We start from the raw sequence: 18,228 nt of genomic DNA on the forward strand, positions 1-18,228 counted from the left end.
CCTTAACTGGGTTAAATTGTTAACTAAAGGATGTTTACCTAAGCTAAGGCAAAGCCAGGAACAAAATTGTGGTGTTTTGATACCAAATTTGATGTTCTTTGCAGTTATAATATTGCTGCTGCTATGATGCTGATAAAGACATATCCAAGACTGGGCAATTTACAAAAAAAAAAAAAAAATGTTTAATGGACTTACACTTCCACATGGATGGGGAGGCCTCACAATCATGGCGGAAGGCAAGGAGGTGCAAGTCATGTCTTACATGGGTGGCAGCAGACAAAGAGAGAGCTTGTGAAGGTAAACTCCCATTTTAAAAACCATCAGATCTTGTGAGACTCATTCACTATCACGAGAACAGCAAGGAAAGACTTGCCCCCGTAATTCAGTCACCTCCCACCAGGTCCCTCCCACGACATGGAGAAATTGTGGGAGTTACAATTCAGAATGAGATTTGGGTAGGGACACATATGATGTGGCATAGAAAATTAATTACAACCACTTTAATTCTGCATTTATTCATTCATATTATTTATTCATTTATTTTAATAAAATATTTATAAGTTATTTATAGGTAATGCTCAAAAAATAAGTACCTGTGAAGAATTCCTTCCTTAATACATTTGCAACCATTCCAAAGTGAATGCACACTTAAACTTATGGTTTACGTGTTGGGAGAGTTTCTTTTTATTATCCCATTTTCTTGAATTTATTTCTTCAAAGCATTTACTCTTGCAACCTTATTTTGCCCTCTAAAGCTTACTATAATTAATATTGTAATTTAAAATGTCTAGATGTACCATCCCTAGGCATACAGACACACATGTGCACACACATAAATGTGCACACAGACACACGTGCCATATTGGTATTTTCAAATACTGGTATCTATAAAATTTGAGATTTAGGAGGTCTTGGGTTGAGATGATTTATGGATACCTCAATAGACTCTGAAATTCAAACCAAATCTAGTGTTATTGTCTGATTTACATAAGTTCATTTACTAAGATGTGTCCTAACTCCATCTGTGGAATTAAATTGCTGCTGCCTACTTCCACCTGTAACATACTTCTCTCTTCCCTGGCTAATTTGGGAGACCTTAGACAAATTGGTTTTTTGTTTAAATAAATAAATACTTATGGACTTCCTCAAATTAGGGCCATCAGCTATTTTAAGGACTCTGCAGTGGGGTTTAAATAACATCTGCCCCTTTCACATTTTTGGAATCAGAGTCTAAATACACCTTTCTTATTGCAATCAAACTGATTGTCTTTCTGGCACCTCTCAACCTCTATTCAGCTAAGACTTCATAGCATATCAGGATCTACTTAAGTTTTGTAATATATGCGTTGTATAATTATTTGATGACTAATCAGTAAATCTTTAAAGATTGGAAAAAATTAGAACTATTTATGATGGTAACTGTACAATAATACAATATTGACAATGCAATATTAATATATTAATACTGATAACAAAATATTTAAACTTTGGAGAATTTTTTATCATTTAAAAAATTATAGTGATCTGGGGGCACTGGCTGTAGTAACATGGTAAAGTTTCTTTCTTTGGGTGAAAGATCCCCAAATTTGCACTTAAATAAATGAATTTGTACTTTATTACTACAGATGTTGACGTTGGAGAAGATGCATGGAATTGTTGTTCTATATTTGAGATAATAAAACAGACATAATGCCCATGATTACCAAGTTATTTTAATTATCATTGCCCAAGTTTATCTAACCACAATATTATGTAGCTATTTAACAAAAAATTTGAAAAAAAGCCTTTTTATTCGAATATCTATATATTTTCTAGCTAAGATATTTCAAAATTTAGTAAGCAAATAGCATTATGTAAATTCAAACACTATCCAAAAAGTGGAATGATTGTATGATTAGAGCAAAGATATCAATATGATTTTGTCAGAATATGAGTTAATATTAAAATTAACATAACAAAATGAATACTTACAATTAAATATTCATAGACATATACACAATGACTTATTATTTAGCAACTGACCTTTTGCTTGTTAGAGATATTTTGCTAAAATATATCATTTTTAATTAGAATTCTAAACTGACTTCCAAGAAATAAAATTGTTTATTTAGAATTTATGGCATCTAAAGTGAAAAGCAAGTTATTTATTCCCATAATACTGAGGAAAAGCATTGCTCCCATTAAAAATTCCTTTCATTACTCAAATTGATGCATAATAATTCATTCAATTACCTTTGTATACTTATGTAGAATTGATTTCCATAAATACTTATTTCTTTTTCAAGAACATTAGCAGCTTTACTAAGATATGATTGATATACAATATCTTACAAATATTTAAAGTGTGCAACTTGATCATTTTTGACATTATTGAACACTATAATATAAGCCAATCAAGATACAAACATATAAATTCCACAAGTGTTTGTTGCGCTCCCTTGTAATCTATCCCTACATAGCAATCTGTACAGAAAATTCTATTTTCAAAATAATGCATTTATATGCATATAAAATATATGAAGAGATAACACTTCAATAATGGCAGTAGTGCATATGCTGGAACAGAATTCTTAGCTAATAAGCTGATAAGTACCAGGAGCTCAGATTGACTTTTAATATTTAGTGAGAAATAATAAGTTATTCAAAAAAATTTAATTTATTTGAACAACTTTATATATCTCAGTACTATTTCAGGATTGAAATATTCAAGATAGAGGATAGAAATTCCATAAATGAGAGTACTGTGTTGTATGTTATTATACATTTTTTATTTGAAATAAGGTTGCCAAATCGTTACTAATATGAACGTTGAAAAACAGAAAAAAATTGTTAGCATGCCAGAATTATTCCAAAAATTATAACATGAAAGAAGAATTTCACTACAATTCCTGGAAGACAAAGACTTTTTTTCTAAAAACTGTAACAATAAAAGATTCTTCAAATAAAGACAGTTTAAGAACTACTTTTTGCATTTCTCTGATGGCCAGTGATGATGAGCATTTTTTCATGTGTCTTTTGGCTGCATAAATGTCTTCTTTTGAGAAGTGTCTGCTCATATCCTTCGCCCACTTTTTGACGGGGTTGTTTGTTTTCTTCTTGTAAATTTGTTGGAGTTCATTGTAGATTCTGGATATTAGCCCTTTGGCAGATGAGTAGGTTGTGAAAGTTTTCTCCCATTTTGTAGGTTGCCTGTTCACTCTGATGGTAGTTTCTTTTGCTGTGCAGAAGCTCTTTAGTTTAATTAGATCCCATTTGTCAATTTTGGCTTTTGTTGCCATTGCTTTTGGTGTTTTAGACATGAAGTCCTTGCCCATGCCTATGTCCTGAATGGTAATGCCTAGGTTTTCTTCTAGGGTTTTTATGGGTTTAGGTCTAATGTTTAAGTCTTTAATCCATCTTGAATTAATTTTTGTATAAGGTGTAAGGAAGGGATCCCGTTTCAGCTTTCTTCATATGGCTAGCCAGTTTTCCCAGCACCATTTATTAAATAGGGAATCCTTTCCCTATTGCTTGTTTTTCTCAGATTTGTCAAAGATCAGATAGTTGTAGATATGCGGCTTTATTTCTGAGGGCTCTGTTCTGTTCCATTGATCTATATCTCTGTTTTGGTACCAGTACCATGCTGTTTTGGTTACTGTAGCCTTGTAGTCTTGTTTGAAGTCAGGTAGCATGATGCCTCCAGCTTTGTTCTTTTGGCTTAGGATTGACTTGGTGATGCGGGCTTTTTTTTTGGTTCCATATGAACTTGAAAGTAGTTTTTTTCCAATTCTGTGAAGAAAGTCATTGGTAGCTTGATGGGGATGGCATTGAATCTATAAATTACCTAGGGCAGTATGGCCATTTTCACAATATTGATTCTTCCTACCCATGAGCGTGGAATGATCTTCCATTTGTTTGTATCGTCTTTTATTTCATTGAGCAGTGGTTTATAGTTCTCCTTGAAGAGGTCCTTCACATCCCATGTAAATTGTATTCCTAAGTATTTTATTCTCTTTGAAGCAATTGTGAATGGGAGTTCACTCATGATTTGACTCTCTGTTTGTCTGTTATTGGTGTATAAATCAAAACCACAATGAGATACCATCTCACACCAGTTAGAATGGCAATCATTAAAAAGTCAGGAAACAACAGGTGCTGGAGAGGATGTGGAGAAATAGGAACACTTTTACACTGTTGGTGGGACTCTAAACTAGTTCAACCAATGTGGAAGTCAGTGTGGCGATTCCTCAGGGATCTAGAACTAGAAATACCATTTGACCCAGCCATCCCATTACTGGGTATATACCCAAAGGATTATAAATCATGCTGCTATAAAGACACATGCACACGTATGTTTATTGCGGCACTATTCACAATAGCAAAGATTTGGAACCAACCCAAATGTCCAACAATGATAGACTGGATTAAGAAAATGTGGCACATATACACCATGGAATACTATGCAGCCATAAAAAATGATGAGTTCATGTCTTTTGTAGGGACACGGGTGAAATTGGAAATCATCATTCTCAGTAAACTATCACAAGGACAAAAAACCAAACACCGCATGTTCTCACTCATAGGTGGGAATTGAACAATGAGAACACATGGACACAGGAAGGGGAACATCACACTCTGGGGACTGTTGTGGGGTGGGGGGAGTGGGGATGGATAGCATTAGGAGATATACCTAATGCTAAATGATGAGTTAATGGGTGCAGCACACCAGCATGGGACATGTATACATATGTAACTAACCTGCACATTGTACACATGTACCCTAAAACTTAAAGTATAAAAAAAAAAAAGTACTACTTTTTATGACTTTTAGCAAATTCAGTTCTTTTTCTGAAGGCCATCAGTTGCTCCTTTTTTGTAAATTATCTTTCAGTTCCCTTGTTCATTCCAGGCTGTCAAACTCTGAGCCTTGTTCTGAGCCTGCATTCTTGACTGTGGCCTCAGGAACTCATTTGTATCTGTAACTCATTTGGAAGTCTCTGGAGCTCATTGGGAAGTTGAATCTTCATTCGGAAGGCTCTCATGCCTACCTGTTAGTTAAATTTGTATGCCTTTTCTCCTGTTTTAAGACAAGGCAGATAAATTAATGCCATTTGATGAGGAAGTATGATCATGCTCACAGGAAAAAAAAATGGTCCAGCATGCTATAAAATTTATTTTTAGTGTGTGCTTACTGTAACTTTGGGGAAAATAGGGAAAAAAAAGCAGCAAGAAACCAAAGCTAATGGTACAATAAAGAAACAAAAAATAAGGGAATTACAGGTGTAATAATATAGTGAAATGTGTGTCCTCAGAAAAAGTGTTGAAATAAAATTATTAAAACAGAGATCTGTATTAGATAATTTTATTTGTCATTATAAATTTCAAAAATGGAGACAAAAAATACAGAGTAGCTCTCAAATTATTTCTATGTACTGGCAATATACAATTGAAAAATAAAATTTAAAAAATTCAGTGGCATACAATATGACATACTTAGGGATAAATCCAACTAAAACATTGTGTAAAAAATATTTTCTAAAAGTAAGAACAATTGGAAGTATTTTCTTATTATCGCTCTTATAGGGTTATTTTTATTATTGAACTTAATTTATTCACGAATTTATTTTTTATATTGGGGACAAGTTTTTATCACCAAAAATCCTGAGGTATAATTAAAAGTACCCCAAGGACAATTTTCTATATTTGCTATTAAAAAATGAAGGTAATTTTCTTTACTAAAGTAAACAACTAACTACTCTAGTAGGATTTTTTTTATTTTTTAATGTTCCAAAAACAGCTAAGTGTTACAGGGTCTGGCTTCCTAGTTAAAGGGAGGGGCTATGTTTCACTAAGCATGTCGAAGGGTGTTCAACATTAGATCTCCAAACTTATTAAGTTGTGTACATTAAATGTGTACAACTTTGTATATGTCTGTTATTCCTTAATAGTGTTTTTTCTAAATAAAAGGGGTTCTCAAGACATACGGTAAACGCTCTTGCCTAATATTCAGTTACAAGTCTTATTTAAGTGGAAGTGCTTATGAATAGAACGTTAACATTCCTAAAGCCTCTGTTGATTTAGTTCTGTTTAAAAAGAAACATTATCAAACATTAAAAATAATAATATTCAACTGCTTTTTCTCAAATTTTGAAGCTTTTTGTTCCTTCATTGTGTGAGAGGCACAAGACGCCAATTTTATTAGTTTTTGTCTATTCTAACTATACTAATAAGGCCTACATTAGTAGTTGAAATTTGATTTAAAAGGCATTGTAGAAAATACAAACAATTATTATTATTTTAAGATTATCTAAGAATACTTAAATATTATTTTATTTATTTATTTATCTATTTATTTATTTATTTATGTATTTATTCTTTGAGAAAGGGTTTTGCTCTGTCACCCAGGCTGGAGGGCAGTGGCACAATCTCGGTTCACTGTGGCCTCAAACTCCTGGGCTCCAGCGATTCTCCCACCTCCACATCCTAAGTAGCTTGGACTATAGGTTCACGTGACACCAGGCTCAGCTATTTTTTTTTTTTTTTCATTTGTGGAGACAGGTTTTGCCATGTTGGCCAGGCTGTTCTCGAACTCCTGGCCTCAAGCGATCTGCCCATCTGGGCCTCCCAAAGTGCTGGGATTACAGGCATGCATCCCTGTGCCCAGACTTAATATTTCTCATACTCTAAAGCACACGTGCTAAATATCGTACTACAAAATGTGTTCCAAATGGCATAACAAGTATAATATATGTTTAGATTATAAATTGTGTATGCAGATGAAATGTTTTTTCTTTTTAAGTTGAAGCTCAGCAATGGCTCAACATAGACTATTTTAGTAATAAAAATGTATTTTCATTAAAAACATATTGATAAATTTAATTTTGAAGTATTTCACATGTCTAAATAATTCTTATTTAGTATAACATATTTTACACAATAAATATATATGAAACACTGTGGAAAATTCAAAAGTTAAATAATAAATATTATGGTAAATAAATAATAAATTATGTTAAAGGAAATGAAAATTAAAAACAACACACCACACTGTGTATCAACTTTTCCAAGTCTTTTGATGAGCTTTTGGCAGCACAAGCATGTTCAAATGTTGTTCTGGCTCCACATATTTGCATGATGTAAAGCAAAAATATTGTTTTGATAAAGATCTTCATACATAAGTATTTCATAAAATTGCCTAGGAAAAATTAATAGATATACAATTACTGGATTAGAGTTATAAATAATATAAGAATTATTGACACACATTGTTAATTTACTTTCCAGTTAAATAATATTAAGTTATAAAGGTTATAATTAACTAATTTCTATTAATTCAGATGAATTTTTCCAAAATGAGTCATAATGAGATCAATTACATAAATCAAAACAAAATTTATTCCCATATGGTAGCATTATCCAAATTGTCTTCTGCTTTCAAATCATATATAAAAAAGTTACATTAAACAAATAAAAGTATTAACATTCTATTTTTAGAGCTTTACAAAATACAATTTACATTTTTTCTGGTATGCTTTGAAAATTTAACATTTCTCATAGTGCCACTATACTGTTCTAATTTTATTATCTGATTTAAGTTTTAAATTAAAATTAAAATATATTTCCCACATGATTATTATATGTAAAGGATTTACTCAATTTCATTTTTATCATAGAACCAAAGAAATAGTAATATGCCAAATATAAGTAATTTAAAAATTTTAGGGGCTGCTCATAGAGTACTCAAGCATATTCATATAAGTGAAAGGGCTGAACTGATAGTGTAAGTAAAAGTGATAAACTAGTCTGTATTATTTGGCGTAAGTACATTGTGTTGGGATCCTACGATCCAGGGTTGTTTCAGGGTTCTACAGGATGTAGTGCTATTGTGTAAATAATTTATTATTTGGGTTTCACTAAATCCTATTCTAATTCAGTTACATTATATAAGTAGTGCAGTGGAAGATTTTAATAATTCAAAAAACAATTTTTAGTGCCTGTTGTCATTTAAGACATGGGTCTAAAGCAGTACAATGTTATTACTTAGAAAAGATGTAAATACACACATATATATTCTGTCTACCATACATTTTTCTCATTGTTCTACAATGACGATGCAAAAATTCTTACCAGTAGATACTTTTGTGACAATTAATATAAATTTTTGTTAAAATATAAATACCTTGTCATTTTAATCCAAATTGGTGTGGCAGATTAGAAAATCAGTCCCTTCTAAGATGATAAAGGGAAGCAACATTGTGTAGACTATTTGAATGTAGACTATTCAAAACAATGGGAAGATATAATTTGGAGTATCTGGGACTGCCTTATTAAAATGGACTGGAGGGTTCCAGTCAGATTTTTCTATATTAGCTCTCCTTCATGCTGTGTAGGCTAAATGAAGATTTATTTTTCTATGATTATTTAATTAGTGCACTAAATGGCAATCATGATGCAGGCAGGGGTTACATCTTCTTCTCTGGTGCTGCCTACATTGTGTACACTGAGCCTTAAGTACAGTTTCTGGCACATTCCAAATACTTGTGTAATTGATTATTGCATGCAGGCATGAATGAGTGGCTTATTTTTGTAAATGTAACACTTAAAGAACTGCACCACTGAACCTGCTATTTCTTTCTATTTAATAAATGATTCTCCCACAAAAGTTTCATTCTTAAATGAAATTTATGGGGAAGGATAAATTGGAATGTGAAATTTCATTATAAGGAAACTTTAAAAAACACATCTGTTGCCAGAAACTCTATGCATTAGTTTCAATCCTAGAAAGAATAAAAAATGTGGTACTTTTTTAAAATTCTTATTTGAAAGGAAGAAATGTATCCAATGAATTTATTTAAAAAAAAAATCTATTCACATGCCTCTATGCAAATAAACTAGAAAATCTAGAAGAAATGGATAAATTCCTCCACACATACACCCTCCCAAGACTAAACCAGGAAGAAGTCGAATATCTGAATAGACTAATAACAAGTTCTGAAATTGAGGCAGTAATTAATAGCCTACCACCCAAAAAAAATCCCAAGACCAGACGAATTCACAGCTGATTTCTACCAGAAGTTCAAAGAGGAGCTGGTACCATTCTTTCTGCAACTATTCCAAACAAAAGTAAAAGATGGCTCCTCCCTAACTCATTTTATGAGGCCAGCGTCATCCTGTTATGAAAACCTGGCAGAAACACAATAAAAAAAGAAAAATTCAGGCAAATGTCTGATGAACATTGATGGGAAAATCCTCAGTAAAATACTGGCAAACCGAATCCAGCAGCACATCAAAAAGCTTATCCACCACGACCAAGTTGGCTTAATTCTTGGGATGCAAGACTGGTTAAACATATGCAAGTTAATAAGTGTGATTCATCATATAAACAGAACCAATGCCAAAAACACATGATTATCTCAATTGATGCAGAAAAGGCCTCCGATAAATTTTGACACCCCTTCATGTTAAAAACACTCAATAAACTAGGTATTGATGGAACGTATCTCAAAATAATAGGAGCTATTTATGACAAACCCCCAGCCAATAACATACTGAAGGGCAGAAGTTAGGAGCATTCCCTTTGAAAACCGGCACAAGACAAGGATGCCCTCTGTCACCACTCCTATTCAATATAGTATTTGAAATTCTGGACAGGGAAATCAGGCAAGAAAAAGAAATAAAGGGTATTCAAATAGGAAGAGAGGAAGTCAAATTAACTCTGTTTGCAGATGACATGATTGTGTATTTAGAAAACCCCATTGTCTCAGCCCAAAATCTCTTTAAGCTGATAAGCAACTTCAGCAGTCTCAAGATACAAAATCAATGTGGAAAAATCACAAGCATTCTTATACACCAATAACAGACAAACAGAGAGCCAAACCGTGAGTGAACTCCTATTCATAACTGCTACAAAGAGAATAAAATACCTAGGAATACAACTTACAAGAGATGTGAAGGACCTCTTCAAGGAGAACTACAAGAAAATGAGAGAGGACACAAATAGAAAAACATTCCATGCTCATGGATAGGAAGAATCAATATCATGAAAATGGCCATACTGCCCAAAGTAATTTATAGATTCAATGCTATTCCCATCAAGCTACCATTGACTTTCTTCATAGAATTAGAAAAAAAATACTTTAAATTTCATATGGAACCAAAAAAGAGCCTGTATAGCCAAGACAATCCTAAACAAAAAGAACAAAGCTGGAGGTATCATGCTACCTGATCTCAAACTATACTACAAGGCTACAGTAACCAAAACAGCATGTTACTGGTACCAAAACACATATATAGACAAATGGAACAGAACAGAGGCCGTAGAAATGCACCACACATCTACAACCAGCTGATCTTTGACAAACCTGACAAAAAGAAGCAATAGGGAAAGGATTCCATATTTAATAAATTGTGTTGGGAAAACTGGCTAGCCATATGTGGAAAACTGAAACTGGACCCCTTCCTTACACCTTAGATAAAAATTAACTCAAGATGGATTAAAGACTTAAACATAAGACCTAAAACCATAAAAGCCCTAGAAGAAAACCTAGGCAAAATCATTCAGGACATAGGCATGGGCAAAAACTTCATGACTAAAACGCCAAAACAATGGCAACAAAAGCCAAAATTGACAAATGGGATCTAATTAAACTAAAGAGCTTCTGCACAGCAAAAGAAACTATCATCAGTGTGAACAGGCAACCTACAGAATGGGAGGAAATGTTTGCAATCCCTCTATATGACAAAGGGCTAATATCCAGAATCTACAAAGAACTTAAACAAATTTACAAGAAAAAAAAAAAAGCAACCCCATCAGAAAGTGGGCAAAGGAGGTGAACAGACACTTTTCAAAAGAAGACATTTATGTGGCCAACAAACATGTGAAAAAAGCCCATCATCACTGGTCGTTAGAGAAATGCAAATCAAAACCACAATGAGATACCATCTCACACCAGTTAGAATGGTGATCATTAAAAACTTAGGAAACAACAGATGCTGGAGAGGATGTTGAGAAATAGGAACGCCTTTACACTGTTGTTGAGAGTGTAAATTAGTTCAACCATTTTGAAAGATAGTGTGGCGATTCTTCAAGTATCTAGAACTAGAAATACCATTTGGCCCAGCAATCCCATTACTGATTATATACCCAAAGGATTATAATTCATTCTACTATAAAGACACATGTGCATGTATGTTTATTGCAGCACTACTCACAATAGCAAAGACTTGGAACCAACCCAAATGCTCATCAATGTTAGACTGGATAAAGAAAATTTGGCACATATACACCATGGAATGCTATGCAGCCATAAAGAAGGATGAGCTCGTGTCCTTTGCAGGGACATGTATGCAACTGGAAACCATCATTCTCAGCAAACTGACACAGGAACAGAAAACAAAACACCACATGTTCTCACTCATAAGTGGGAACTGAGTAATGAGAACACATGGGCACAGGGAGGGGAACATAACACACTGGGGCCTGTCGAGGGGTGGGGGACAAGGGGAGGGATAGCATTAGGAGAAATATCTAATGTAGATGATGGGTTGATGGGTGCAGCAAACCATCATGGCACATGTATACCTGTGTAACAAACCTGCACGTTCTGCACATGTATCCTGAACTTAAAGTATAATAATAATTTAAAAAATGCTTTCATTTGCTCAATGATTCAGAAAAAAGTTTTTTTAAGCATCTTGTGCAGATCAAACACAAGACTACTTAATCCTTGTAATTTTTAGGATATATATATATATATATATATATATGTACTTATATACACACAAATATACAGATACACACTTTCTTTAAAACAAATAATACAAAGACAATAACAGTCTTTTGAGACATAAAATTACAATGAAATTGTTGAAAGCTGACTGACTACAATATATTTTTGCTATTTAACATCATGAACAACACATGGCACATTTTCTAAATAACATTGTGTAAAACATGCAATCAATACTTGTAAATCTTTGTAACACAATTAATGGCTAATTAAATTTTAGATGAGGTGATATTGCCAATTTTGTTCAAAACACACACACACACACATGCAAACACACAAACACAACTACCACCACCACTACCATCAAAACCTGAAGTTAAGAATAAATCTATTTAAGTCAGTCTTATTTAAGACTGATATTGAAAAGTTATATTGCAATGTTCCTAAAATATTATGACAATGTTCTTGTTGACCATACTTGGAGCTAGAATCACATCAATAATATTTAGGGAGCAATGGAAACAGCTTTTTATTTCCTTAAGTCAAAAACTGTATGCGATGTTATTTACTTTGTTGTAAAGTATATCTGCATGTACTGATAAAACTAGTAAATAGAAAAATTATCTTCCAAAAGAAGTATAATTTGTAAAATCAAATTAATTGCAGATTTAAAAAAATTAAGATGATATAATTTTTACATTACCAAATCACTTTACATAAATTTTATAAAGAGTTTAATTCTGGCCTTGTGAAAGTCCTCATTTATATAAAAACTAATTTACATTGCATTACTAAAATGGCTCATCATTGTAATTTTTTAATAAATCCATTTTATTTGGCTGAAAAGGACAGTAATGAAACTTGTTTGATAGTTGCCCAGTAAACATGTCTTATAAAAAGCTGGAATAATAATTACATCATAATAATATCTCATTTACAAATGTAGTTTACTTTTCTTTTGAAAAAAAAATACACTAAGCTTATGAATGTTTAGTGCTTCAGAGAGAGAAATGCTGTGACCTCACTTAGCAATTAGTTTTCTTTCTATGCTCCATAAAATTGAAGAGATTTACAAAGCAAGTGGAAATACTAACTTTTATAAGGATGAGCCATATGGCACTACATTTACTAAATTTATGCTTAGCAGAGAGTATAAAATTATAGTTCTTGCATTTTTTTTTTTTACAAAATGAACTTACTACTTCTATCATGCTTACAAATTAGCAAGATGAGAATAACAAAGAGAAAGTTCCAGGGTAAAAATATAAATTCTGCTTAAACTAACATTTTTTTTCTGAAGAAAGTTTTGGCTTATAAATTATTTTTTAAATGTTAGGAACGTGAAACACTATATTTATAAGAAAATACCCAGGTGAAATACATTATATAATGTGTTTAGCTTGAGATGCCTTTTACTCTTAGTCGAAATGTGTTCTTAAATAATAGAGATAGCATTGCTTTGAACCAGTCTAGTCAATATCTCTTCAACTGAGTATGTTCAGTTTAAAAATAATTCATTTCTGCTTTGTGATAGGCTAATCTACAATTCATCATGAGTTTGTATTTGGCTATGATAATCTAAATTGCAGTCTCCCAGATGGCATGGAGAGGCAGAGTTATATACTTGAAACATGGTAGATGGAAATTACACCACACAATTTATTAGTTGTGTGGTTGCATTAAGCAGTTTAAATTTTTGAAAAATTGTTCTCATGACTCTTATTAGGCAAAACTATACTTAATATTTGTCTGATAATAACTGTGCTCTATATTTATTTCCCCATTTTAATGGATGAAACCATCAGTCTGCCATGAAACCCATGATCAATAGTTTGGTTACCATGTTGGAGGTCACTTTTTCTCTTTCTTCCCTTCTATTTTCAATGTTCTATTTTGAAGTACTGTCATAACTTCTATCAAAATACTTTTTGAATATTTTTGTTGATTCCCAAATTTACGACTAATAGACTAGTTCAAAAGTTTCTAAGTGGTCTTTACTGCTAGCTATGCATCAATTACCAATTGCTTCTGTATATATGGTAATTGAATTTCAAAAATCTTCTCTATTTTATTTCCTGGCTCAACACCTGTGTGTTTCTGTATATTTTGACTTAATGTGGATTATGGTATGAGGTACAATCATTAATCTCAAACTGATGAAAATGTTCACTAACATTGTCAATATTTTTTATATCCCATTTATGCTATTCATTTAGACCCCAAAATCTAGAATAAAGCTACTATTGACACTTTAAATTTTAATGATATCTACTCATTTAGTTAACAAATCACTTAAAATGTTGAATAAAATGTGTCTCTTGTCTTCAAGGACATGATTCGTTTGTGTATCTGTATGTGTGTGCATGTATAGTTTGAGTCCAGTGTGTTCTACCATATCTAAAGCAAAAGTTATACCAATATGAATATAAATATCATAAACAAAATAGGCAAATAAATATAAAATTAAGAAATATTTGCAATTTGTAAATGTTAAGTATTTCTATTAAGATGAATAATTGAATATAATTTACAAATTTACAGATTAAATCTTCTCTATTTGGCCCCAGATTGATTCAGCCTTCTTCTCATATGTTTATTCATTCATTCTTTTAGCAAATGTGCTTTTTTCACTCATTTATTCATTCATTCAATGAATACACCTGCAATATTCCAGATACTCTTCTAGATATTGGGGATGTAACAGTGCAACACAATAAAAACATACATAGTACAGTTCCAATATGTATATAATTTAATATTACTTTTTGGCATTTCAGTCATTGAAGAATCAGTAATAATGAATACACATGTCTTTCCTTAAGAAACTCACAGTTTTAAAGACAATGTAACTCCACTCATCTCCAGGTACCATTCCAAACTTACATTCTCCTCTCATGTGCTATTTTCTTTTCTCCATTATACTTCTCACTTTATGAAATTGAGTTAATCATTTACTTGTCTTTGTGCTTATTGATATGTTACCAAACTAGAATTTAAGATCCGTGTAGAAAGGGGCCTAAAACAGTACTGACACATGATGACTGCTCAGTGAATATATTGTTGAATGAAATTAAGGAGTAAGTGTTCAGATATATTGTTATTTAGATGTTACTTACATTTTTTTGTCTTCTCTAGTTTCACTTTTCAAAAACAAAAATTATGCTTTGTACATGTATGTTATCTTCTACAAAGCTGGTAGAATTTTGTTTTATTGTTTATTCAGACAACATATGCTTAATAAGTATTCATGAATAAATTGGCTTCTTCGACTCAGTCAAACCAGCTGAAGCTAAGAGGCCAATTATTGAAAGTTGATATTATCAATTAATTTCATCGATACTGACATGTATTATCTTGAATACTAGAATTACTTTGTGGTATTAAGCTTTAAAAACTCACAAATACATATTAGGGTGAATTTTATTGGTAAGACACCACCACAGGTATCAGGATTCAGGTTCATCCGATGTCTCCAAAGAACTTCCCTTTTATTTTTAAATTATAAAAAAAAATAAAGTTTAAGTAAAACATTACACGTATTCATAGCCCTATAGAAATATACTCATGATCTAATGTTTGTAGTTGTGTTTTTGTTGAACAAAGTAAGAGTGATTTTTCATTTCATGTAAACTTTCAACACAAAACTAACTGCCATTTAGCCCCCAGGCACTCTTCTAAATACTGGTAACGGCAACAGTAAATAAAGCAGAGTCAGCACAACCATTCTGTAATACACATACAATAGGAATATAAATACAATAGATGTATCTGGTCATAAATACTCTGAAGAAATTTAAGCAAAGTAACAAAGAAGAAATGATGTTGGGGATGTAACTTTAGATTAATCAGGTACAGCCTCTTTGAAGAAGCAATTTTTGCACTGAGTTCTCTTAAAATGGAAGAGGAAGTGGTTGTGAAGATCCTTAGTGATAACTTTACAGACAGAAGAAGACACCGTGATCAAGTGGGTTTTATACCAGAGATGCAAGGATGGTGCACAATACACAAATCAATACATCACATATGCAGAATTACTTAGTGGGCACCATGTATATTATTCCAGTGATGGATACACTAAAAGCCCACACTTCACCACTAGGCAATATAGCAATGTAACAAAATTGCAATTGTATCTCTTAAATTTATGCAAATTTTAAAAAGGAAAACAGGAGGAGGTGTCAGGACTGTGTGACTAAAAATAGCTGAGCATGTTTGGAATAGGACACAAAGACATTGTGTGGTGTTAGTTGGGAATAAGTGGGAATGTGGTAGGGAAATAAATGAGTGAGAGAGTCTAGGGACAGCTCGTATTCTGCCTTGAAGGCGATAGTAAGGAATATGCCTTTTTTTTTCTAATTATGCAAGGAAGATTTTAGAGCATTTTAAGAAAAAATCATGAGCCATTTTCCACTTTTATCTCTTACATATTGGCCACAGAGGGGCCAGCATGAAATTGTTCTCAGAGAACAATGATCAAGTATGTTGTTAATACTATACAAAGAAAAATGCACCTCATCTCACCTCAAATAGAGGGTGAAGTTGAATTAAACTTCTTGTGAATATTCACATAGTCATTAGCTGGATGAAAACTCAGGTGTCTGTATGGACCCATTCAGTTTTGTTTTATATGTAAAAATGAACACAATTGTTTTATTAACATCACTATGCCCATTTTTTGAGTAGGATTGACATTTATGCATTTTTGTTAAAAGTCACAATAGCTTTTATTTATGCTCTCTTGGTTATATGTTCTCAGTTTGGGAAATCATCATAGTACACCCTCAAATGTAAAACATCCAGAAAACATTAAAAACTTTTAAAATGGAGTTATCTATCCCAAATACATAAAATGTGTATACAATCATACTTTCAACAGAAATTTAGGACACATTTGTGTTATTTTGGTGTTACAGAATTAACAATTCATAATCTAAACATTTCATAATCTAAATCCATTAAGTTACTATATGATAAACTAGCTTTGCAGTGTTTAGTTTCATCTATCTTTGAATACCATATCATTGTATTCTCATTTTACGATGAGAATCATGCTGAATTGTAAAGTTCATGGCCATTGCACTGAATTTAAGACTAAAAAATTGGTGCAAGTTTCAAAATAAATAGTATACACTTTCAGGTATTTACATTAATACAGAAGGAAGCATAACAAGGGGCACTTTCTACTACTATTTTTATTTTTCATAAGTCAGAAAGAATAGCTTTTTAAGTATACAACAATGCAGTATCATTTTGTAATGCTAACAGAAATGATTAAGTTAAAAAATGTTAATATAATCAGTTTTCTAGACATCAGAAGACTCGTCATCTATGATATAAATTATAGGCTTTCCATTGCTTCTGAAAACTTAATAGCCTTTATCTCTAGAATACATGTTATAAGAAAATGTGAAGTTTTACAGGGCTTAATGAGAATTCAAATCAGGATATTTCTATAGGGAAGACAACAAGCCTGCTCCTGCAGCCATCTGAATTACTACATAAATGCATTCCTTTGTCAAATGTAACCTGCTTCAGTTGACCCTACATACCTTTTAAATAAAATGTACATGGATTCTTCCAGTCTATAAATATATTAGGTCTTTATGTGTTTGTATACCTTGTACGTTTTATTTTTAAGAACACCTCTTGTAATGTCAGAGTGACTGGACTCATCAAGGTACATCACAATTTTAAAACTCCATCTTCAGAGTAGAGCAGATTTTTCATTGACTTTTCTTCTCTTCTTCTATAAGCTCTCTACCGGCATTATTGATAGAAGTGTAATCTACCACTCTTTGCCCTCACTGTCAGGAATCATGAACATGGTGCAGTTTAAAAGATGGGGCTTATTGATTCTCATGCTCAGTCCATGAAGATAATCTTCCTCTCTTCCTGAAATATTTAGAAATGTTAGTAAAAAATGTGATGAAGGTGATAAAATATGATTAATAAATGTTTAAACTTTGAAAATAAGTTAATTTTACTCAAAGTCTGACTGCCTGGAGAAACAGAGAAGTAGGTGAGAGATTGAACCTCACATTGTTTACTCTTTATAAATGTGTTTTCATCAACTAAACATTTGTTTCTCAGCATCAGTTTATGATCTGAATGAAATGTATAAAAAATAAAACATAAAAAAATGTGGTTTGGGCCAGGCAGGGTGGCTCACACCTGTGATCCCAGCACTTTGGGAGGCTGAGGTAGGAGGATCATTTGAGCCCAGGGATTCCTGATGGAAGCTCCCATCTCTACCAAAAAATTAGAAAAATTGTCCAGGTGTGGTGGCATGTGCCTGTAGTCCCAGCTGCTCAAGAGGCTGAGGTGGGAGGGTTGTTTGAGCCTGGGAGGCAGAGGTTACAATGAGCCATTGTCATACCTGAGTGACATCGCCAGATGTTGTTTAAAAAAAAAGAAAAAAAAAAGTGACTTGTGCATTGTTGTAAAAATAATTTTATCATGCTAGTAAAAACAATTTTTACATATTTAAATGAAAGATTTCAAGACAAAATCTAGCATGCAG

The sequence above is a fragment of the Pongo pygmaeus genome, chromosome 3 (genome assembly GCF_028885625.2).
Source record: "Pongo pygmaeus isolate AG05252 chromosome 3, NHGRI_mPonPyg2-v2.0_pri, whole genome shotgun sequence".
NCBI classification, from domain to species: Eukaryota; Metazoa; Chordata; class Mammalia; order Primates; family Hominidae; genus Pongo; species Pongo pygmaeus.